The 25,564-nt window shown below is 41.5% G+C and overlaps 2 long non-coding RNA genes and 1 pseudogene across 2 annotated transcripts; all 3 read right to left on the reverse strand.

The window, feature by feature from the left end:
* Nucleotides 1-469: 469 nt before the first annotated feature.
* LOC123490428 lies at nucleotides 470-1,544 on the reverse strand. The gene is made up of 3 exons (XR_006660950.1): nucleotides 1,467-1,544; nucleotides 655-701; nucleotides 470-519 (listed from the first exon to the last, which is right to left on the reverse strand). It is a non-coding gene; the product is annotated as an uncharacterized LOC123490428 (long non-coding RNA).
* A 57-nt stretch (nucleotides 1,545-1,601) lies between these two features.
* On the reverse strand, nucleotides 1,602-4,619 carry LOC123490430. The gene is made up of 3 exons (XR_006660951.1): nucleotides 4,576-4,619; nucleotides 1,902-2,075; nucleotides 1,602-1,639 (listed from the first exon to the last, which is right to left on the reverse strand). It is a non-coding gene; the product is annotated as an uncharacterized LOC123490430 (long non-coding RNA).
* Nucleotides 4,620-4,918: 299 nt separating this feature from the next.
* On the reverse strand, nucleotides 4,919-5,848 carry LOC123490429 (annotated as a pseudogene).
* Nucleotides 5,849-25,564: the final 19,716 nt, after the last annotated feature.

A 25,564-nucleotide genomic window follows, 5' to 3' on the forward strand; every position in this document is an offset into this window, starting at 1 on the left:
GGGAGGAGGAGGAATAAACCTAAACCCAGGATAGAGGGGTTCAGTAAATGTGGTGTGTTCTGTGTAAAAGGTGTGTCAGTGTACCAAGAGGACACACTATAGAAGGACAAAATTACCAGCTGGCCCAGTCCAGATACACTCCAACTCTGTTAGAAAAAGGACCAGGGATGGATCTGTGCTGACTCCAGCATGGTAAAACTTATATCCACTGTCAAGTAGAATAAACTCAGGACTTCCCGTTGAGTCCAATCCAACTGCTCCATCACTCCCCTTCCTCTGCATTCCTTTGTACACCACACCAATGACAGCCCACGTCACCATCCCTCTCCCACCTCCCAGTAATAACGAGATCCAGATAAGCCTTCTCTGCAGAGAACTTGGGGAGAAGACAGTCAAATCTGTCTGGATGGTCTTCATAATGCTGCTTCTCCTCCCACCGCGTGTCACCTTCTGTTTCCCCTCCAGACAGTATCAGGTTTGGGTTTGCTGTATTTGGGTCCAGGGTGAGATGACAGGCATCTGTAGACAAAATAAGAGTTTAATCAAACCACATCTTCATATAAAATGTTGTTTTGTAGGTAGAGAACAAGTATTGATTAGTTACTATGTTACTGTAGTTCTGAATATGTGTTAATTAGGATTGAAGAGACTTACATTTCATCAGCCCTGATTTCAGCCTGAACTCTCCACCATGATCCACACTCTAGGAGAAACAGGTTATTGACTGACAAAGACCTAATAAAGCAGTCAACATTTAAACCATATTGTTGTGTTCTGGTGCACTATCCAAGTTCATTACTAGAGACATACAGGTATTCTATCCTACCTACTGCATTCAGAACAGAGTACAATTCATTCTAGAGACATACAGGTATTCTATCCTACCTACTGCATACACAAGAACAGAGTACAATTCATTACTAGAGAAATACAGGTATTCTATCCTACATACTGCTTACAGAACAGAGTACAATTCATTACTAGAGACATACAGGTATTCTATCCTACCTACTGCATACAGAACAGAGTACAATTCATTACTAGAGAAATACAGGTATTCTATCCTACATACTGCAGTACAGAACAGAGTACAATTCATTACTAGAGACATACAGGTATTCTATCCCTACCTACTGCATACAGAACAGAGTACAATTCATTACTAGAGAAATACAGGTATTCTATCCTACATACTGCATACAGAACAGAGTACAATTCATTACTAGAGACATACAGGTATTCTATCCTACCTACTGCATACAGAACAGAGTACAATTCCAACAGGATATCAGAGATGCAGAAGAAAGAGTATTCATGTGGTGATGATGTATGCTGTGTTGGAGTGCTAAGCCTGCTGGGTAAACGTCCCCTGTATTCTACCATCATGTCCTCATGTTACTGAACCTACTACACTACATAGGACACAAACCACTGCTCACACTATTAGGACATCTATTCTGACTTACTTCAGCTTCATCAGTTTATCTGTGGGATCCACCAGAGCAGCTGAAAGCAGTCCCCCTGCAGAGTCTCCTGGGTGATTGTGGCTCAGGTCCAGCTCTTCAGGTGGGAGGGGTTTGACCTCAGAGCTGAAGACAGAGCAGCACAGCCCTCCTCTGTGACCAGACAGCCACACAGCCTACAGAGAGACACAACAGCCGTCTAGGTTGGTGGACTGGTGTCAATCATCTTGTAGGACACCCATATATTTGTCCATGACACAAACATTGTCATGAAACATCAGATGTTCAGAGTATTTGTTTTACTAAGCTCAGTACCGACCCTGACTGAAACAGCTGTCCATACCCCAGTGTGTGTAGTTTACAGTCTGGATCCTCCAGTCCAGCAGAGGGCAGTGTAACTCAGCAAAGTACCGACCTGACTGAAACAGCTGTACTTACCCCAGTGTGTGTAGTTTACAGTCTGGATCCTCCAGTCCAGCAGACAGCAGTGTAACTCCTGAGTCCTGCAGGTCATTGTCTCTCAGCTCCAGTTGTTTCAGTTGTGAGTTGGGTGAACTCAGGACTGAGGCCAGATCTGAACAGCAACCCTCTGTCAGACCACACTGACCTAGACTAGAGGGCAAGAAGAGCACATGATTAACAAATGTTTAAAACATCCACATAATAACTCATACTGAAGAAAGTTAACTCACACTAGTGTCTGTATGTTGCAGAGTGGACTGGTTAGTCCAACACAGAGCAGCTCCACTCCTCTGTCTCCCAGGTCATTGTATCTGAGGTCCAGTTCTCTCAGGGGGGAGTTTGTTGTCTGCAGAGCAGCTGAGCCAGTCTCACAGGATTCTATGTGAGTTTACAGCCAGCCAGTCTGGAGAGAGGGAGATATGTTGATACACTGTTAAATATGCAAAGCTTTAAGAATAATGAAATGCATTAAGACAATAACAGAAGGACACATGATTAACCAATGTTAAAAACATACTAACTCACTCAAGATATTTACCTTAGTTTTATATATGTTATGTATGTTTCTGGAGATGTCCCAAAATGTTAAAATAATGTTAAAAACATACACATACTTACTATACTGAACATAAATATAAACCCAACATGTAAAAGTGTAGGTCCCACGTTTCATGAGCTGCAATAAAATATCCCAGATATGTTCCATACGCACAAAAAGCTTAGTTCTCTCAAATGTTGTGCATAAATTTGTTAGATCCCTGTTAGTGAGCATTTCCCCTTTGTTAAGATAATCCATTTTCTTAAGATAATCCATTCACCTGACAGGTGTGGTATATCAAGAAGCTGATTAAACTGCATGATCATTACACAGTTTCACCTTGTGCTGGGGACAATAAAGGCCACTCTGAAATGTACAGTTTTGTCACACAACACAATGCCACAGATGTGTCAAGTTTTGAGGAGCGTGCAATTGGCATGATGACTGCAGGAATGTCCACCAGAGCTGTTGCTAGAGAATTTTATGTTAATTTCTCTTCCATAAACCGCCTCCAACATCGTTTTAGAGAATTTGGCAGCACATCCTACCGGCCTCACAATCACAGACCACATGTAACCACGCCAGCCCAGGACCTCCACATCCGGCTTCTTCACCTGCAGGATGGTCTGAGACAAGCCACCAGGACAGCTGATTTAACTGTGGGTTTTCACAACCGAATATTTTCTGCACAAACTGTCAGAAACTGTCTCAGGGAAGCTCATCTGTGTGCTTGTCATCCTCACCAGGTCTTGACCTGACTGCAGTTAGGCGTCGTAACCGACTTCTGTGGGCAAATGCTCACCTTCGATGGCCACTGGCACACTGGAGAAGTGTGCTCTTCACGGATGAATCCCGGTTTCAACTGTACCGGGAAGATGGCAGAAAGCGTGTAGGGCGTCGTGATGGCATTGTGTGGGCAAGCGGTTTGCTGAGGTCAACGTTGTGAACAGAGTGCCCCATGGTGGCGGTGGGGTTTGGTATGGGCCGGCATAAGCTACGGACAATGAACAAAATCACATTTTATCGATGGCAATTTGAATGCACAGAGATACCGTGACGGATCCTGAGGCCCATTGTCGTGCCATTCAACCGCCGCCACCACCTCATGTTTCAGCATGATAATGCACGGCCCAGTGTCGCAAGGATCTGTATACAATTCCTGGAAGCTGAAAATGTCCCAGTTCTTCCAAGGACTGCATACTCGACCAGACATGCATGTTTGGGATGCTCTGGATCGACGTGTACGACAGCGTCTTCCAGTTCCCGGCAGTTTCCAGCAACTTCGCACAGCCATTGAAGAGGAGTGGGACAACATTCCACAGGCCACAATCAACAGCCTGATCAACTCTATGCGAAGGAGATGTGTCGCGCTGCATGAGGCAAATGGTGGTCACACCAGATACGGACTGGTTTTCTGATACACACCCATACTTATTTTTTTAAAGGTATCTCTGCCAACAGATGCATATCTGAATTCCCATTTATGTGAAATCCATAGATTAGGGCCTAATGAATTTATTTCAATTGACTGATTTCCTCATATGAACTGTAACTCAGTAAAACCTTTCAAATTGTTGCATGTTGCATTTATATTTTGTTCAGTATACAGTACATACAGAATATATAAACACTCACAGTGGATAATGAAGATAGTTAACTCACACTAGTGTCTGTATGTTGCAGAGTGGACTGGTTAGTCCAACACAGAACAGCTCCACTCTTCTGTCTCCCAGGTCATTGTAGCTGAGGTCCAGTTCTCTCAGGGGGAGTTTGGTGTCTGCAGAGCTGAAGCCAGAGTCTCATAGGATTCATATGTGAGTTCACAGCCAGACAGTCTGGAGAGAGGAGATATAGTGATACACTGATAAATATGCAAAGCTTTAAGAATAATGAGATACATTAAGATAATAACAGAAGGACACATGATTAACCAATGTTAAAAACATACTAACTCACTCAAGACATTTAACCTTAGTTTGATATATTTATCACATTTTATGTATGTTTCTGCATATTTACCAAGATATTCAAATAATGTTAAAAACATACACATACTAACTACATACATAATATATAAACACTCACAGTGGATACTGAAGATATTTAACTCACACTAGTGTCTGTATGTTGCAGAGTGGACTGGTTAGTCCAACACAGAGCAGCTCCACTCCTCTGTCTCTCAGGTCATTGTAGCTGAGGTCCAGTTCTCTCAGGGGGAGTTTGGTGTCTGCAGAGCTGAGGCCAGAGTCTCACAGGATTCATATGTGAGTTTACAGCCAGACAGTCTGGAGAGAGAAGATCATCTGTTAGATATACAAATCCTTCAGAATAATGATACTGTTTACATCAACTCAATAACAGAACTTACAGTGCTCTCTTGCAGGTTTTCACTATCGGCAGCAACCTCTGATAACCTTCCTCTGATGTGGTGTATGTCTTCAGGTCAAACTCCTCCCAGCACCTCCTCTGACATCAGTAACAGGTAGGCCAGGGCTGAACATTGGTGAGGTTCTAGGACTGTTTCTGAAAGAGTTCCTGATCGCAGGGAGGTTTGCATGTCTTCAACTAGAGAGTTGGCACCAAGTTCATTCAGACAGTGGAACAAGTTGATGATCCTTTCTGGTGAGGATTCCCTTTCGATCTTGTCTGAAATGTACCTGACTGTTCTCTCGACTGTTTCCTCATTGCTCTGTGTTGTACTTCCTGTCTGTGTCAGAAGGCCTCGTAACAGATTCTGATTGGACTCCAGTGAGAGACCCAGAAGGAAGCGGAGGAACAGGTCCAGGTGTCCATTCTCACTCTTCAAGGCCTGGTCCACTGCTCTCCTGTGTAAGTCAGACAACTGGATTGACTTCTCATCTTCATCCTCACTAGTGGTGGAAAAAACATTTTCCTTCTTGTACAGACATGATTCTAAAGCATGCACTGCTGCTAGAAACTCCTGCATGCTCAGATGCACAAAGCTGTAGACCCTTCTCTTGGTACAGCCCAGATTCTTCTTTAAAGATCTCTGTACACAATGCTGAGTACTCTGATGCCTCTGTGACATCAAGGCCACACTCTCAGGTCCTCCTCATAGAAGATCAGGTTGCCCTTCTGCAGCTGTTGGAAAGCCAGCTCTGCCAGTTTCAGGATCATCTCTTTGTCTGACTGAGACAGTTCCTTTGGGTTTGTCTCTGTGGCTTTGTTGTACTTCTTGTTCTTCACAATGATTTGGATGAGCGTGAAGTGTGTGAACATCTGGGTCAGAGTTTTGGGGACTTCATCCTTCTCTGCCTCTTTCAGCATCATCTCAAGGACAGTGGCTGATATCCAACAGAAGACTGGCATGTGGCACATGATGTGGAGGCTCCTTGATGTCTTCATGTGTTTGATGATTTCATTGGCCAGATTCTGATCTGTGATTTTCTTCCTGAAGTACTCCTCCTTCTGTGGATCATTGAACCCTCAGTACCTCTGTCACCTGGTCAACACACTCAGGAGGGATCTGATTGGCTGCTGCAGGCCGTGAGGTTATCCAGGGAGAGCAGAGGGAAGCAGATTCCCCTTGATGAGGTTTGTCAGCAGCACGTCCACTGAGGTTGGCTTCGTGACATCACAGCACCTCTCATTGTTTTTGAAGTCTAGAGGAAGTCGACACTCATCCAGACCATCAAAAAATGAAAACAGTTTTGGTTTCACCATCTTCAATGTTGTCAATCTCTTTCAGCTCTGAGAAGTAGTGGGAAAGAAGTTGCATCAGACTGTATTGGTCCTTTTTCAGGTTCAGATCACGGAAAGGAAGAGGAAACATGAAATGAACGTCCTGATTTGCTTTTCTCCTCTGCCCAGTCAAGGATGACCTTCTGCACAGAGACTGTTTTTCCAATGCCAGCGATTCCTTTTGTCAGCACAGTTCTGATAGGTTTGTCTTGTCCAGGTAAAGGCTTGAAGATGTCGTTTGCATTTGATTGGTGTCTCTTGTGTGGTTTGTTTCTTGGATGCCATCTCTATCTGTCTCACCTCATGTTCATTATTGACCCCCTCCACTTCCACCCTCTGTGATGTAGAGCTCTGTGTAGATGTCCTTTAACAGACTTTGGTTTCCAATTCCTTCAGATATGTGTTGATACTTGTGTTTCAGTTTAGCCTTAATGTCTTGTTGGACTGTCAGAAGAGTTTTACCTGTAGGAAAACAATGAGAGTTGGGACTCATAAGTGCATGTGTGTGTGTGTGTGTGTGTGTGTGTGTGTGTGTGTGTGTGTGTGTGTGTGTGTGTGTGTGTGTGTGTGTGTGTGTGTGTGTTTTAGAGGGCCTTTGTCCCGTTCTTTATAATATTGTATGAAACACAGTCTTACTTCTTCTGTCCAGAAGGTTGTGTGTGATCTTTAATGCATCCTCACTGTCTAAACTCTCCACTTCCTTATTGTCGTCTGGTAATGGTTCCTGGCTGAAAGCAGGTGGCTGATCACTCTTCATTGATAGCAGGCTGGGGGCAGGTGACTCTGCTCTGGGCTTCTGGACACTGAACAGAACAGGGAGGCAGATCACCTCATCAATATCTCATCAGTACCTCATCTACATCATTTCAACAACTGTATAATTTAACTTCTAGAAGTCCTGATGTTTCTTTATAAAGCTACAGTCTGCAATTGGTAAATCGGTTTGGGGACTTTTAAATTAATGATGTAGAACTACATTTGATGTAATTTGGGAAAACTTTTCCCTTTAGTTTTATATCTTTAAGAGAACTGTATATTTTACATGTAATTCTTACCTCTTAGAACTGGTGTCTTGAGTCATTTTAGAGGCAGTGGTCCCCTCCTCTCTCTCCCCAGAGAGACTCATTTTAGAGGGGGCAGTGGTCTCCTCCTCTCTCTCCCCAGAGAGACTCATTTTAGAGGCAGTGGTCCCCTCCTCTCTCTCCCCAAGAGACTCATTTTAGAGGCAGTGGTCTCCTCCTCTCTCTCTCCCAGAGAGACTCATTTTAGAGGCAGTGGTCCCCTCCTCTCTCTCCCCCAGAGAGACTCATTTTAGAGGCAGTGGTCCCCTCCTCTCTCTCCCCCAGAGAGACTCATTTTAGATGTAAGTCACAGTTCACTCAGCTACAATAAGAAATAACAGAACAGTCAATATTTCTGAACAATGTTGAAGAACCATTAACAATGACAACATTTTTACTGTCTGTGGTCAAAGTTCAAACAGAGACTTCATATTGCATTTAAACATGCACAGTCCAATATGTTATTAATTTGATTTGATTTGACTTGGATCCCCATTAGCTGACGCCATAACAACAGCTAGTCTACCTCGGGTAAACACAGCTAAAAATACGTTACAGCTTAGATTGACAGACATTATAAACATTTACCAAGTAGACATTACATACAGTTAAAATAGCTGACAGGTATTTCTTCTATGCCAAGGGAAGCCAGGCTATAATGTATCTTTCGTCTCTCTTTGCTTCATAATTGTCCTTAATTCGCAAGAGGCTGAATGTATGTCACAGGAGAAAGCATCCGAGCGAGCTAAACAGCGCCCCTCTGTCTCTCTATGTGTAGGCCATCTATCTGATGCTGTCTGGTTCAAACGAGTATGACATTGTTGCCCGTAGCATTGAAGACAAGGGAAGCCTGCGAGCATTTGGCCTTTGATTTAAAAAACTATTAGAAATGAGCCAATCAGCGTTGAGCTAAACTGAGCGAAGCTCAACTGTGATTGGTTCTGGTGCACCAATAAAAGGTGTCAAGGTAAACCAGCTTGGTTTTTGACAGAAACAACTTGAAATCTTGCTTCTCGTTATGTAGTTGTCCTCTGGTGTCTAGCTAGTTAGTTAACATTGGTCCTTTCCTAAATGAACCATGGATGGAGATAGGGATTCGGACTTGTGGTTTTACTTAATTCTCCAAGCATTTTAGCCAGGTAGGAAAGGCGTAATTTCATAAGTTGGAATAGTGCCCTTAGTGAATACACCCATGCACTGCTTGACTACATGAGGTGCCAACAGTTTATCTCGTCCGTTGCACCCGGGCTTGTATTCAGGTGTGCCCGACAACGATGCGGAACATTACGCAACAGTGCGCTGGCCAAGTTATATGAAGCATACAGCACTGAGCAAAAGCGGACCACAGCCCTTCTGATCGGTGTCGCCAGAAAGCATTTTCAACTTGAACTTTGATTTATCCCAACATTTAATTAGTTTCTATGTCTATTGTTGCGCGTCATTTTTACTTGACTGACTTGACGAAACAGACTATTTTCTTTAGTGACAGCTTTACATAATTCCGATGCACGTCTTTCTAACGCAGTTTCGACATGCGGATAATAATCACGATAATGTGATGTCAATCGCCTTTACCAATAATACCCTACCTCAAGCCCTGTAGCCTATAACATCACATCACATTGGATCATATTGATTAGGCTAAGCAATATGAATCAACACCAATGTACAGTACAATTATCATTCTTGAAAGTTGAAATCAGTATTGTATTAACTTTACATTTCTGTAGATGTCTTACCCCTAAATCATCTGTCTCTCTATGATAGCCTAACTTCTCCAGAACACTTTTCTACATTAAATTGTAAAAGAAAGCTACAAACCTCAGATGTTTTTGTCTTCTACCTGTAACGTCCATTTCTTCCTCTACTTCTGATACTACCTATGTTGGGACATGAGGTGGAGGGAGGGGAGAGGTAGAGGAGGGAGAGAGGAGAGGGAGGGAGGGAGGAGAGAGGGAGAGGTGGGGGGAGAGAGGGAGGGAGGAAGAGAGGGAGGGAGAGGTGGAGGGAGAGGTGGGGGAGAGAGGGAGGGAGGGAGGGAGGGAGGGAGGGAGGGAGGGAGGAGAGGTGGAGATTGAGCATAGTGCAATATCAAAAGTAGTGCACTATATAGGAAAAGGGTGTCATTTGAGAGTACGTACTCTATACACTGTGTAGTCAACATAGGACCTTAGAGCTTATTGACATAGGATCTGCCTCTCTCTAACACACACACACACAGAGACACACACACAGACACACACACACACACACACACACACACACACAGACACATACAGACACACACAGACACACACACACACAGACACACACACACACACACCCACACACAGAGACACACACACAGAGACACACACACACAGAGAGAGAGACACACACACACACACACAGAGGCACACACACACACACACAGACACAGACACAGACACACACACACACACACACAGACACACACACACACACACACACACAGACACACACACACACACACACACACACACACAGACACACACACACACATACCTTAACAGAGGTGACTACACTGCATTTACAACTTGCGGTAACTCTCTGTGGTTCTAAATCAATAGTTGTTTAGTGATCGGAAACATTAACTTGCTTGACCATGATGTAGGTCATGTAACTGTCTGTTACATAGAATATGCTTTGTGGACTTAACCCGGACAGAGGTTGCTCTCTGGTTTTGTGATAAAACAAAAGGTGTGGTTGAATTTATTCTGCCACTGTGTCTTCTTATTGTCTCGACCTTTAGGCCTAAAGCCTATATCAGGGTCACAAGGCATATGAATTAACAGGTTATAGAGTGTAGTGTATTAAGATTATGTCTTTGTTAAATGTTTTTCATGAAGAAATGGAATGTTGGTTATGTTAGTATCAAAAGGCAATGTTTAGTATAATGTCACATATAATAGACAGGAAGTGTGTTGTAAACTGGTGATTGGCCAGAAGAGGGAGCCCATCTTGTTGCATTGTTTATAAATAGGGGTACACGAAGAAGATAGGGCAGAGCAGCCATTAGAATTGGAGGACACTGCTCTCCAGACCTCGCGAGTCTGTCACCCATGCTGAAGCTTGTGATCTGAATAAACCTTATGATCAACGTTCAGTATGAGCAGACTCCCTTTGTTCATCAGCAATAATTGCCACCACTCACTCGACACGACAAATGGCGAGCTTGCCAGGAGGGGTTTTGCAATCCTTCTTTGCTGCATTTGGAGTCGCCAAGCTAACTCAAGCTAACTTCGGTCTGGAGTCATGACCCGACTAAAAACGCAGCTAAGTTGTTGGTTTTGTTACTGCTTGTGTACACTGGAGGAATGTACCATTATGACCGTGCCTCAGGTGGTGTTTTTTGCTGATGATTGGGGTCTGGCTAATCATTATACAAATTTAAAAATAGCGCCAAAAGTGGTTAGAGTTTAGGGATTGTTTATAGAGATGTGTTGCTTGAATAGTAAGTCAAGAACAGTCGGGGCCAAGATATGTATACAATTTTAGAGCATTGCAGGTTTAGATAAGCCCTCGTGACGAACGGCGACCACCAGGGTGGACCAAAATCCTGGCAACGCATTATGAGTTTCAGGTTCAGTCTGGGACTGGGGGTTGGTGGGACATTTCTTGGGGATGGCTTGCTCAACTTCTGTTCGACGGGATAGTTGCATTGGGGGGGATCGCTCGTAGAAATAGCCATACCCATGGCAGAATAAATTTAGGACAAACCGAAACAGTACTCAATTAAAAGACGCAATGCGGGTTTGTTACATGTTGTAGCGCCGCAGTTGGCTAAAGGCTAATGCTAAGGCTAAATGCTAAATGTGTGTTGTGTCACATTGTACCTAAGGCTAAAGGCTAAGGCTAATTGCTAAATGCTAATTGTGTTGCGTGCTACATGATAACTTTAACCTTAGAGGTCCACTGCGATGGATTCAAGCCTCTTAAACTTGTTTGTATGTGGTGGAACTGAAAGTTCTACGCAAATGTGAGCTCTGTTATGTGTAATTGTGTGAGTATAAGGTATAAAATAGTGACGCTGTGGCGTAATGCTATCGGTCTATTGTGTGGTAAGCATGGGCTTAAGGGGGATGTGCGCATGTGCTTGATTTACGGGGCTAAAACTACGACATGAGGTCGACGCTGAGCCTACAAACCAAAATGGTGGGTTAAGGTCATAGGTCCCATTTGGCGTTACCCTGCAAGGGGGGAAATGGACACAGACAAGAGAGGAGAGATTTTAACATGAGTATTCTAGTTTAAACGCGATGGTTAAAGATGAAACTTGTTTTGTGACCTATTGAATTTATACATTAAATATATGTTGGCGAAGTATAATAAATTGAATTAAATAATTAAATAACGGATTAAAATAAAATAATGTTTTTGAGCGATCTATTTAGTTCTGAGTTTAGTCTTAGAGTGAATAATGTAGAAACCGAAGGAATATTGAATGGTTGGAAATACTCAGTGATGGCATTAACTACTAAAAGCTGTTTCTGTGTCTTTGTCCCTTGTCATGAGAGACAGGAGAGAGGGGGAGCGAGGAGATACAGGAAGTGATCACGTGACGCGGCAGAGGATCAAGTCAAAAAACAAAATAAGGTTTTGAGACTGTTACAAGATATGTGATGTTATGACAATTTTACATAGGCTTGGCAAATACTATTTCATAAAAAATTGCATTTTGGAAGCTTTGTGTATCACTGGGGTTTGATTACAGATGTGTTGGGAATCAAGGATTGACTATTCTGTAAATTTTAAGATAATCAGAGCTGATAGAGCAAGGGGTTTATGGGAATTGGAGTAATGATAGGGTTAGAGGCTTTGTTTTTGGGGGATTGCTTTGAAGTTGACTAACTACATTTACTTGCATTTGATGGGTTGTGGTAATATAGCCACCACTAATGGATAAATTGGTGACATAGGATATAGGAATAAAAATTGGTTTTAATTATTCATGATTTTTAATTGATTTATTTGGAGTTTTTTGGGGTTGTTAGGGTTATATTAACAATTTAAGGGGGAAGTCATAGGCTATACAGTCTAAAATAAGATAGTTCACGAGGAAGGGATTACACCGATTGATATAGGGGTAAAATAGTAATCCTTTAATTAAAGTAGTGTTAGAAAGTAGGGTTAGAAAAACTAATGGCAGAAGTTAGTACACCTTTCTCACATACGGATTCAGCAAAAAAGTACAGCTTAGGGATGTTTATCCTCAGCTTTCAGTGATCATCCAGCAGGGTGATTATGGCATCAGAGATGAAGATGAATAATAGATAGAGGACAAGTAGAAAAGACGATGAAGATGGATCAAAAACTCCAGAAGGAAGAAAATGTGAGGTCTGGAAGAAAAGAGGAAGGTTAAGGAGGATGGAACTTAAAGAAGATGAGGATGGTGAAGATGAGTGATGATGAAGAGGTCATGCATGGGTGGATATGACTCTGTGATCAGAAGGAAGTTGGCAAGAGGAAAAAGAAGGATACACGAGATTTGATCTCTGATGGAAGTTGAAGATGAAGATGGCGATGAAGATTTGGAGATTAAAGGGGCTTTATGTTCAAGAGGATTTTATCCTACAATGACTAGCAAAGAAGAAATGGATATATAGACCAATGCTTATCATGCCTGGATAAAGCAAATAGTTTAGAAGTAACACAGCTGAAGATACAGAAGAGGAGAAACTGCTGAGAGCATCGATGAGAGAAGAAGAGAAAATAGCCAACAATTGAAGTAAAAACAACCGACCATTAGAAGTGATAGTGAATAGGGGAAAACTTATCCGGGTTCAGCCTAAAGAGGTTAAACATCTCACTAATTGATAACGAATTAGGATAGGGATTTGAGGTAGTAAAACAGTTAATTACTCTTAAGGTACTAATATTAGAAGATATTGTTTTGCAGTGTTGGGAAGAGATGCATTGTTTAAATTGAATTGTACAATAAGATGTACACTAGACGACTGGGTTTTTGGGAATCATTTGCTTAAAACGATAATATCATAGGAAGGATGATAATCTATTGTTCTGTCTATTAGACAATCTGTCTGGGAAAATAAAGTTAAAAGGGGTGACTATTATTCTGGGTTACATTCTTACACTAAGAGATTTCAGGCTAGGCTAAAAGGTGTTTAGTCGTTTGCCAAGGGTGTGTAATGAGTCAGAAGCAGGTGGGGAACTTTCCAATCACATATTCTGAAATTTGGTGGTAAAGAGATTTTGTGGATAAATCAGGGAAAAGGTTTTAAATGTTATGAGAGAAAACATTAGATTAAAATAAGTTAGGGGTAGATTTGGGTTGAAGGAACTCTGAGACAGTAAGCTAAGTTTCAAAGTTAGTAGTAAGACAGAGAGAGAAGTGGTGAATGACATTTTTAGAAGTTTAGTGGGAAGATATGGTAGGAGTTTAGATCTGTTAGGAGCAGATGCATTGAGAAAGTATGTGTTGCTGAATGATAAGAGAAGATTGAGGGTGATTGAGTATCTATATTTACAGTTTCCAGCAGGAAGATCAAGGTAATTATAGGTGTATTTTGTGTAATCAAAAGTTTGAAAGTCAGGGATTTAGAGAAAGGACTGAGATTTGGGGAAAAAATGACACTAGTGGTGATAGATGGAAGTACAAGCAGAGACATCTTTTCTTTGGGGAAAACTAGGAGTAACTAAGGACATTAACACTTCAGTTTATTAGAACAACAGGGAGAAGCAATTTAATTCTTTCAACATTGATAGTTATTAAAGCCATAAATATATCGCATTTGGTTATAAGGGAACCAATACAGCACCAATGTTAGGGAAAGAATACTTATTAGGGATTAGGATGGGGGACGTTCCTCCCATATGGAGAGATAATTATGGAGAATAAGTATTGTTATCAGGACCAGGAGTAGAAGCTGTTGCACCTAGTCAAAGGAGGGATAGTTTGTACAACGATATGAAGTGGAAGATGTTAGGAGTGACTGTTCACTTATGGTGCGTAATGTTACAGAGAAAGGTCAGGGAGAATATATGTATACTTATCTAGTGCAAGCATTAGAATTTGTTCCGGTTAAGAATTATTGGTTAAAGGGCTATGTAATTCGTAAAGTGATGCCTATAATGGAAGATTTGAAATCTGTTGAAGTTCCACAGTCACCGAGGGAGTTCAGGAAGAGTAGATTATAGTAGTCACTCCAACAGTAGATAATACACAGAGGATAATGGGAACTTTTGCACTAGAAGTAATTAGGGTTGATACAGCAATTAAGTCAACTACTTTAATGGTAACTTTGGAAGGGATTAATGATACGATGGCAATAGCAAAAGAGGGAGTATGACATCGACAACAACTTTTCTGAAATTAAATGGGGGAATTTTAGACTCATGGGTTATGTTACGGATGGAGAGTGCTGTCAATGATAGTACGAATGGGGTTAAAATAGGAGAACAGATAGTAGTAGAGAGAATATAGATTCATCATGGAGGACAGGATGAGATCTTTGATTTTGATGACAGACAAAGAGAGGTATCTGATCAGTACCGCTTGTTCTTCTGTTGTGGAAATTAGAGATAGATTAACTCATTCTGTAAGATCAGTGAGGAATCTTGAGGGTCCATGTCTGTTGAGAATTCCAGCACCAAACATGTTAGACGGTCGCGCGGCCTCTATCAGGTATGGGTCAGTCTTATGCTTTGTCATGACTGTGGTATTGGCAACAGTCATTGACAGATAAAATAATGTCGTTGTCAGAACAGTGGTTTAAGCCTAGGTTTAAGTGTTCTTGGTTAAATGAATTACCCTATGGGAATTGTTAAATGGGAAAGGGGAAAATTAGGTAACAACGGAACCCTGAAGTATTCAGGTGAAACATTGAGGGCTAAAAAGTTGTTTTTGTTCTAATAAAACATATGAGGTAAAGGGTATGTTTATGGGAATATCAGATTGTGATGTTATATGATGACTTTGGATAAGCACGGACAAAAGGTTAGAGAGGACAAATATGTTACTTTTTTATGTACCAGGTAGTAAGATGAGCAGGACTTTGATGGTTAAATGATTAGCTTTTGACTGACAATGTGACTATGGGGATTTTGAGATATTTGGAGGGTTTGTGGTGATAAAATATATATTCTTACATTATGGATGGATAGGATTTTTGTTACATGTCAACGTTGAAGCTTCCATATGAGGTTTTTACCATTATAAGAGGGATAGCACCGGACAAGCTAGAGATAGGGTTAAAAGGGTGACATGTCATAGTCTTCAAGCCTATCATTGAAGGATGAGTTTAAGGGAGAAGGGGGGACTTTATTCATGGTATGGTGTAACATTTGGGAAGATCATAGTGATAAATATTAGTTATACTTTGAGTCCAGATAGTTCAGATAATATCACTGGGGTTATAGATGCATTATAAGGGATGTGTTTGGGAGATCTGAGAGGATTTGGTTGCAAGATCAATTAGGCCAGTAGGGGCAGTGATGGGTCAGATTTTAGTTTCAGCTTTGATAACACTGTGTGATGTTTGTAATTTGTTACTGACCTTTGAGAAAGCTATGATATTGAGATAGGTTGGAGAGTGATGCCTGGAGACAACACTCAGATGCCGGTGTTGACTGTTCCTGATCTGGAGGAAGATGGATGGACTACTGATGGATAAATATCTTTTTTTTTTTTTTTTTATGAGTTGATTATTTTTCAAAATTTTTTTCAATATTAGGGTGATGTTGGTATGATTTATGAATCAAAGGGGGAATAGGTTTATGTGATTCATGCATCATTTATATATCATTTCTATATTCTTAGTTGATATTGATGTTCAATTTGAAAGTGTTTTTTGGAAAAGATACTGTTTGGTTTCTTTTCTTTTCTTCCAGAAGCATTTGGGGAACATGTGGAGATTGAAATACTCAAACAAAGACAATATGAAGGGACAATATGACTGGAGGAGATGAAACAAGGAGGGGTGTGGCTGATTCCATCATCAACAGTCCATTGGAAGTCGAGACTACAGGGAGATGAAGTGTAGTGGACTACATTCCAGTGTTTGCAATGACATATAGACATGTGTAATACATAATTGTGTCATATTTTAGGTATTAATTTTTGTAGAATGATGTTTGATGTTATTGAATACATGTGAGGATCTTAGATGTTTTTGTTTATTTCGTGAATGTTTAGGGACAGGAGTTTAGGCAGGGAGAGGTTCATTGATTGATGGATGGATATCTGAAAAGATGGCTGCCGGACAGTTTTTCGCTCTTACACTCCATAGAGATTTGTTCATATTTCATAGTAATGTATTCACACTTCATAAACAGTTATTTCATAGAAAGGTATTTACACTCTAGAGGAGAATGTTTTGGTTTAATGTTAAAGATACTCAATAAGATAAATTGTTACTAGTCATAATCCTGTTCTGTTTGTTTCGAGACGTTTAGTTCGTCTCGAAGGGGGAAATGTAGTGTATTAAGATTATGTCTTTGTTAAATGTTTTTATGAAGAAATGGAATGTTTATGTTAGTATCAAGGGGGAATGTTTTTAGTGTAACGCGCATACAACAGACAGGAAGTGTGGTGTAGACATGGGATTGGACAGTAGAGGAGCCACCCACATCTTGGGAGGTTATATACTGGAGGAACAACACCGAATGGGCAGAAAGCATTGAGATTTATTTGGGACTGCTTCTCCGGATCTCCGTTGGTCTGTTAACTTATGCTGTAACCTCGTGGTATTAATAAAAGCCTCCTAAAACACGATACAGCTTAAGTGGATTCTTTGATCGACAGCAATACCCACCAGCATTCGATCGCGATACCACATTAACAACTACTGAAGACATTGGCTCTAATCTGTGCTGTGCCTTTACATTTAGAGAAGATTAACAACTACTGAAGACATTGGCTCCTAATCTGTGGTGTGCCTTTACATTTAGAGAAGATTAACAACTACTGAAGAACCTTTCACTTCTCTCATAGACTTCTCAAACCCCGGCCTGGTCTGTTTGGTCTCTTTTCTCGATGTTGCGCCTCTGGGGTTAGAAACTCTGTGCCTACAGTGTATTTGGAAAGTATTCAGACCCCTTGACTTTTTCAACATTTTGTTACGTTACAGCCTTATTATAAAATGGATTAAATAAATAAAAATCCTCATCAATCTACACACAATACCCCATAATGACAAAGTGAAAAGTTTTTTTTTTTTTGTGCAAATTTATTAAAAATAAAAAACAGAAATACCTTATTTGCATAAGTATTTAGACCCTTTGCTATGAGACTAGACATTGAGCTCAGGTGCATCCTGTTTCGATTGATCATTCTTGAGATGTTTCTATAACTTGATTGGAGTCCACCTGTGGTAAATTCAGTTGATTGGACATGATTTGGAAAGGCTCACACCTGTCTATAAGGTCCCAACAGTTGACAGTGCATGTCAGAGCAAAACCAAGCCATGAGGTCGAAGGAATTGTCCGTAGAGCTCCGAGAAAGGGATTGTGTCGGGGAAGGGTACCGAAAAATGTCTGAAGCATTGAAGGTCCCCAAGAACACAGTGGCCTCCATCATTCTTAAATGGAAGAAGTTTGGAAATACCCAGACTCTTCCTAGAGCTGGCGGTCCGGCCAAACTGAGCAATCGGGGGGGAAGGGACTTGGGAGGTGACCAAGAACCCAATGGTCACTCTGACAGAGCTCCAGAGTTTCTCTGTGGAGATTGGAGAACCTTCCAGAAGGACAACCATCTCTGCAGCACTCCACCAATCAGGCCTTTATGGTAGAGAGGCCAGACGGAAGCCACTCCTCAGTAAAAGGCACATGACAGCCCGCTTGGAGTTTGCCAAAAGGCACCTAAAGACTCTCAGACCATGAGAAACAAGATTATCTGGTCTGTTGAAACCAAGATTGAACTCTTTGTCCTGAATGCCAAGCATCACGTCTGGAGGAAACCTGGCATCATCCCTATGGTGAAGCATGGTGGTGGCAGCATCATGCTGTGGGGATGTTTTTCAGCAGCAGGGACTGGGAGACTAGTCAGATTGAGGGAAAGATGAACGGAGAAAAGTACAGAGAGATCCTTGATGAAAACCTGCTCCAGAGCGCTCAGGACCTCAGACTGGGGCGAAGGTTCACCTTCCAACAGGACAACAACCCTAAGCACACTGCCAAGACAAAGCAGGAGTGGCTTCGGGACAAGTCTCTGAATGTCCTTGAGTGACCCAGCCAGAGCCCGGACTTGAACCTGATCGAACATCTCTGGAGAGACCTGAAAATAGCTGTGCAGCGACGCTCCCCATCCAACCTGGCAGAGCTTGAGAGGATCTGCAGAGAAGAATGGGAGAAACTCCCCAAATACAAGTGTGCCAAGCTTGTAGCATCATACCCAAAGAAGACTCTAGGCTGTAAATGTGATATTTCCGTTTTTTAATTTGTTATAAAGTAGCAAACATTTCTAAAAACCTGTTTTTGCTTTGTCATTATGGGGGTATTGTGTGTAGATTGTTGATGGGGGGACTATTTAATCCATTTTAGAATAAGGCTGTAAAGTAACAAAATGTGGAGAAAAAAATCAAGGGGTCTGAATACTTTCCGACTGCACTGTAAATATGTTTTTGGGGGATGCCACTTCTTGCCACTAGGGGCAGTAATACATAAGGTAATGAATCAGGCGATAGGTCAGGTTAGGTTTAAATTATACATTGGTTAATGGACCAATAACAAACCTCTCTACCAATAAAGAGCAATAGTAATAGTGTATTTATGTAGGTACTAACTCCGCCATGGTTCATTGGACAAAGCCTATGGGGAAATGAATGGAATTGATGTAGTGTGGTTGGATAAAAAAGGCTGTCAATAAGGTCTGTGGTAAACACAGGCTTACAAGATCTTATACGTTTTGTTCTATGAGATCATCTTCATCAGCTAACGCCATTTTGTGAAATTTGAAGCATTTATGTAAATCAGACTTTTATTTTTATTTTTAAAACAAAGGCTTCATAATTCATAAAGGTCATGTTAACTGATTGATATCTCATAGAACAAGACATATCAAACTGCATTGTTGGTTAAGGGGCTTGTTAGTAAGCATTTCACTGTAAGGTCAACAACCTGATGTATTCGAGGCGCATGCGGCAAATAACATTTGATTTGATCTACTAAGCCTTTGTTAACCTCTGACCATATTTTCAGCGTTTATCCCCAAAACCCTATTCTTTTCCCATTAATTTTCCCCATAGGAAATATACCATAGCTGAACGAACCAGAGGTAACTCATTTCCATGTTTTTAGGCCTCCAATCTGGCCAGCTCTATAAACAGCTAGTTTCCAGTGTTCCCCCTCCCTACCTAGACCACTCGCAGACAGTCCAGCTAAATTCTTGCTTGATAAATAGTTTTTTTGCTAAAAAAAGCATTTTTTTTCTCCATTTGAATGGAAATCTATTACAGTAAAGTACTTCATTAATTGTTAACCAGAAATGATTTGATATTGATGTAAAAATGCCTGCATTGGGTCTTTAAAGCTAGAATCCTTAGTTGCTACATCCATTTTTGGACTATGAATTAATTATATACTGTATACTGATTCATTCTTGAAGTACCTGGTCAATATAATGGATAATCTGAGAGCAGCCACTATAGTACCTGGCCAATATAATGGATAATCTGAAGAGCAGCCACTATAGTACCTGGTCAATATAATGGATAATCTGATAGAGCAGCCACTATAGTACCTGGTCAATATAATGGATAATCTGATAGAGAAGCCACTATAGTACCTGGCCAATATAATGGATAATCTGATAGAGCAGCCACTATAGTACCTGGCCAATATAATGGATCATCTGATAGAGCAGCCACTATAGTACCTGGTCAATATAATGGATAATCTGATAGAGCAGCCACTATAGTACCTGGCCAATATAATGGATAATCTGAGAGCAGCCACTATAGTACCTGGTCAATATAATGGATAATCTGATAGAGCAGCCACTATAGTACCTGGTCAATATAATGGATAATCTGATAGAGCAGCCACTATAGTACCTGGTCAATATAATGGATAATCTGATAGAGCAGCCACTATAGTACCTGGTCAATATAATGGATAATCTGAGAACAGCCACTATAGTACCTGGTCAATATAATGGATAATCTGATAGAGCAGCCACTATAGAACCTGGTCAATATAATGGATAATCTGATAGAGCAGCCACTATAGTACCTGGCCAATATAATGGATAATCTGAGAGCAGCCACTATAGTACCTGGTCAATATAATGGATAATCTGATAGAGCAGCCACTATAGTACCTGGTCAATATAATGGATAATCTGATAGAGCAGCCACTATAGTACCTGGCCAATATAAGGACAATCTGAGTTAAACATGGCAAGTTAGGGAGGCAAACTAACACAGCAGGTTAGGAGAACTAACACAGCAGGTTAGGAGGAAACTAACACAGCAGGTTAGGAGAACTAACACAGCAGGTTAGAAGGAACTAACACAGCAGGTTAGGAGAATGAACACAGCAGGTTAGGAGGAACTAACACAGCAAGTTGAGAGGAGAACTAACACAGCAGGTTAGGAGGAGAACTAACACAGCAGGTTAGGGGGAGGAGAACTAACACAGCAGGTTAAGGAGAACTAACACAGCAGGTTAGGGAGGGAACTAACACAGCAGGTTAGGAGGAGAACTAACACAGCAGGTTAGGAGAATGAACACAGCAGGTTGGGAGGAGAACTAACACAGCAGGTTAGGAGGAGAACTAACACAGCAGGTTAGGAGGAGAACTAACACAGCAGGTTAGAAGAATGAACACAGCAGGTTAGGAGGAGAACTAACACAGCAGGTTAGGAGGAGAACTAACACAGCAGGTTAGGAGAACTAACACAGCAGGTTAGGAGAATGAACACAGCAGGTTAGGAGAACTAACACAGCAGGTTAGGAGGAGAACTAACACAGCAGGTTAGGAGGAGAACTAACACAGCAGGTTAGGAGAACTAACACAGCAGGTTAGGAGAACTAACACAGCAGGTTAGGAGAATGAACACAGCAGGTTAGGAGGAGAACTAACACAGCAGGTTAGGAGGAGAACTAACACAGCAGGTTAGGAGAACTAACACAGCAGGTTAGGAGGAGAACTAACACAGCAGGTTAGAGGAGAACTAACACAGCAGGTTAGGAGGAGAACTAACACAGCAGGTTAGGAGAACTAACACAGCAGGTTAAGGAGAACTAACACAGCAGGTTAGGAGGAGAACTAACACAGCAGGTTAGGAGGAGAACTAACACATCAGGTTAGAGGAGAATTAACACAGCAGGTTAGGAGAACTAACACAGCAGGTTAGGGAGGAGAACTAACACAGCAGGTTAGGAGGAGAACTAACACAGCAGGTTAGGAAGAGAACTAACACAGCAGGTTAGGAGAACTAACACAGCAGGTTAGAGGAGAACTAACACAGCAAGTTAGGAGGATAACTAACACAGCAGGTTAGGAGAACTAACACAGCAGGTTAGGAGAATGAACACAGCAGGTTAGGAGAACTAACACAGCAGGTTAGGAGGAGAACTAACACAGCAGGTTAGGAGGAGAACTATCACAGCAGGTTAGGAGAACTAACACAGCAGGTTAGGGAGAAGAGAACTAACACAGCAGGTTAGGGATAAGTAACACAGCAGGTTAGGAGGATAACTAACACAGCAGGTTAGGGAGGAGAACTAACACAAGCAGGTTAGGGAGAACTAACACAGCAGGATAGGAGAACTAACACAGCAGGTTAGGAGAACTAATACAGCAGGTTAGGGGAGGAGCACTAACACAGCAGGTTAGGAGAACTAACACAGCAGGTTAGGAGGAGAACTAACACAGCAGGTTAGGAAGAAAACTAACACAGCAGGTTAGGAGAACTAACACAGCAGGTTAGGAGGAACTAACACAGCAAGTTAGGAGGATAACTAACACAGCAGGTTAGGAGGAGTAACTAACACAGCAAGTTAGGAGGAGAACTAAACACAGCAGGTTAGGAGAACTAACACAGCAGGTTAGAGGAGAACTAACACAGCAGGTTAGGAGAACTAACACAGCAGGTTAGGGAGAACGGAGAACTAACACAGCAGGATAGGAGAACTAACACAGCAGGTTAGGAGGAGAAACTAATACAGCAGGTTAGGAGGAAGAGAACTAACACAGCAGGTTAGGAGGAGAACTAACACAGCAAGTTAGAGGAGAACTAACACAGCAGGTTAGGAGGAGAACTAACACAGCAGGTTAGGAGGAGAACTAACACAGCAGGTTAGGAGAACTAACACAGCAGGTTAGGGAGAACTAACACAGCAGGTTAGGAAGAACTAACACAGCAGGTTAGGAGGAGAACTAACACAGCAGGTTAGGAGGAGAACTAACACAGCAGGTTAGAGGAGAACTAACACAGCAGGTTAGGAGAACTAACACAGCAGGTTAGGAGAACTAACACAGCAGGTTAGGAGAGAGAACTAACACAGCAGGTTAGGAGAACTAACACAGCAGGTTAAGAGACTGAGGTTAAGGTTAGGAGAAAAGGGTAAGGCTTAGCTAAAATGCTACATTTGTCAACAACTGTTGTCCCCAACGCAACCACTAGACAGAGCTGTAGGCCTACTCCATCTAGCCACAACGGTAGAAATGTGAAACAAACCATCGGAGTTGTGCCTGTTGCCATAGAAATAGAGGACTCATCAGGGATATAACCAGTTTTAGCATGGACATTGCTTGAGGCTTTCCACCAATTTTTAAAAAAAGTAGTCAACTGGATGGGGATTCCTGTGAGTTGGGAGCAATCAGCCAATGAAGAAGAAGAAAATGTACTACTTTAAAATGGAGATAGCCTGAATGGCTCCGCCCATGCTGTCCCAGATGCTATAATGGCACCCAGATACAAAGATGAGTCCCTTTATCTCTATGGCCTGTTGTTCACAGCACAACCTCTGCCCCTCTCATTGGCTAGATGGTCCCATCGGCTCTCCCGCCCCATCTTTTGGAGGACATGATCCTCCCGCAGCCTTCCATTTGAGGACATGATCCTCCCGCTGCCTTCCATCTTTGAGGACATGCATCCTCCCGCCTGTGCCTTCCATCTTTGAGGACATGCATCCTCCCGCCTGCCTTCCATCTTTGAGGCGAGGACATGCATTTCCATTGTTAGAGCGGTCCTTGAGTATCTTCTCAATATAATAGACAATCTTTGCTTGTATGCAGGAACATTGGTACATTGTTGTGGGAGGCTGTCTAGATTAGAGACTACTGATGAACAAGCTTAGCCTATTTGAAACATCGCCATCTCCTGGCAGCATTTACCAGACAGATTCAGAAGCTTGAAAACCTCATTAGATTTTTTCCCCAAAGTATAGAAGGAAAAAAACTAACTGAACATAGTTTATGATTGTTTTTATTTTAGTTTAGTTTTGGAGTCAATGATAATAGTTTCAGTATAGTTTTAGTTTTTCAAATGGGTTTCTTAATTATTGTATTATTTTTAGGTTCAGATTTGGTAACATAATTACGAATTTTAATCAGTTAATAATTCAAAAAATAAAAATGTATATCAGTAAAAACACTACCTAATTGTTAGATCTACTTTTACTTGTTACGTCTGTGAACTTTCATTATCACTCCCTCCTGATGAGGAGAAATTAGAAAATATCTTAAATATACTGTGTGTGTTTTTGTGGTAACGGAATTACAAGGCAATGTTAAAAAACTTACAGAAGGCAACTAATTTATCCAAAACAAATATAAGTGTTGCTATTAGTTGGCCATTAGGGGTCTTCACTTTAACATGATTGTGTTTTGATGTATTTCTAATACCTTTTTAGACTTTTTTCGGGTAGATGTTTTCGAAGACGGCTTACTTATGCATCATTTTAAGATGGAAAATGGTTGAAAAAATGTATCTATGCCTTCTGATTTCCCCCCTAAAAACACAGACTCTTAAGCTTTCATTTGATACCCAATTTGATATTCTCCTATGACCTTCACATGTTGGTGCTCATGGGTCCTTTTTACATGGAAATTACCTTATGCAGAAAAATGTCCAATGATGGGAAAGTTTGTTTGTCTGGCAAGTGCATTTGATAGTGCCTGAGTTGGGTGTTCGTTAGTGAACACCGTACCAAACCGTAGCAAAATGTTTCAACAACAAGACTTGTCTATTGGACAAATTCTGGTAGGTCCCTAGTGGTGGGATGGGCAACTTTGATGTGGGTGGGTGCCACAAAAAAAAACAGAACTCATCATGGGGTGCCGCAGTGTCTCTGCGTCCCCACATCCATAATAGTTTTCATAACTTCATTTCCTGCAATTCTACATTTCGCCATGAGGGCGGAAGATATTTCGCAATTTTTCTAACTCATTTCACCTGCAATTCTACATTTCGCCAAGGTGGAGGCAAATGTTTGCCGATTTTAATATGATAACTGACGATCAATGGTCCCCACCCCATGATGTAAATTCAGTAACCTATCAATCTTAAAGCAAATGTAGCTGACATGGGCTAGTGAGTGACTGCTGAGGGCACAACCACATTTCCAAATTGCACCTCGTGTGTTCTATTATTCTAACGGTCAACAGCAAGTTGAGACCCAGACTGAGTTCCAAAACAACGTCTTTTTATTGGTCGCGGGACTACAAAAGGTGGGTCGCGACCGCCAGTTGCTATCCTGGTTTAGTGAATACACCCATGTAGCGCTTGAGGTTCCCCTTGAGGTGCGATCAGTTTATCTCGCCCGGGGCACCGGGTTTTTGCATTCAGAGAAAAGGTGTGCTGCCAGTTCAAGCTGTGGTTAACAATGCGCGTACGTGAGCCGGTAAATTATACTCGAGCGCACCTGCGCCAAACGGACCACTGCCTTTGCTGATCCGTCACCAGAAAGCTTTAAACTTAAAATTTGATTTAGCCCTACATTTAAATAGTTTCTATGCACATTGTTGCACGTCACTTTTATGACGAGACATGCTATTTTATTTAGTGGACAGCTTTACATAATTCCGATGCACGTCTTCTTTCAGGAAGTGAAAGTGCGCAGTTTCCTGATCTTTCACGCGGATAAGTATCATGATAATTGCTGTCAATCGCCTATAACAATAATACCATAATCATAGGCCTGTAGCCTTTACATTCATTCGATCTTATTGATTAGGCTGATCACTAACACCAATGTTAATTAGCCTAAATTATCATTCATGAAGCTGAAATCAATATTGTAATAACTTGGCGGATGTCTTACCCCCTAAATCATCTCTCTCTTTATGATAGCCTAACTTCTCAAAAATCAATTTTTTCATTAGAATTGTACAAGAACGCTACAAACCTCTTAAA

The sequence above is a fragment of the Coregonus clupeaformis genome, unplaced genomic scaffold (assembly GCF_020615455.1).
Source record: "Coregonus clupeaformis isolate EN_2021a unplaced genomic scaffold, ASM2061545v1 scaf3944, whole genome shotgun sequence".
In the NCBI taxonomy this organism is placed as follows: Eukaryota; Metazoa; Chordata; class Actinopteri; order Salmoniformes; family Salmonidae; genus Coregonus; species Coregonus clupeaformis.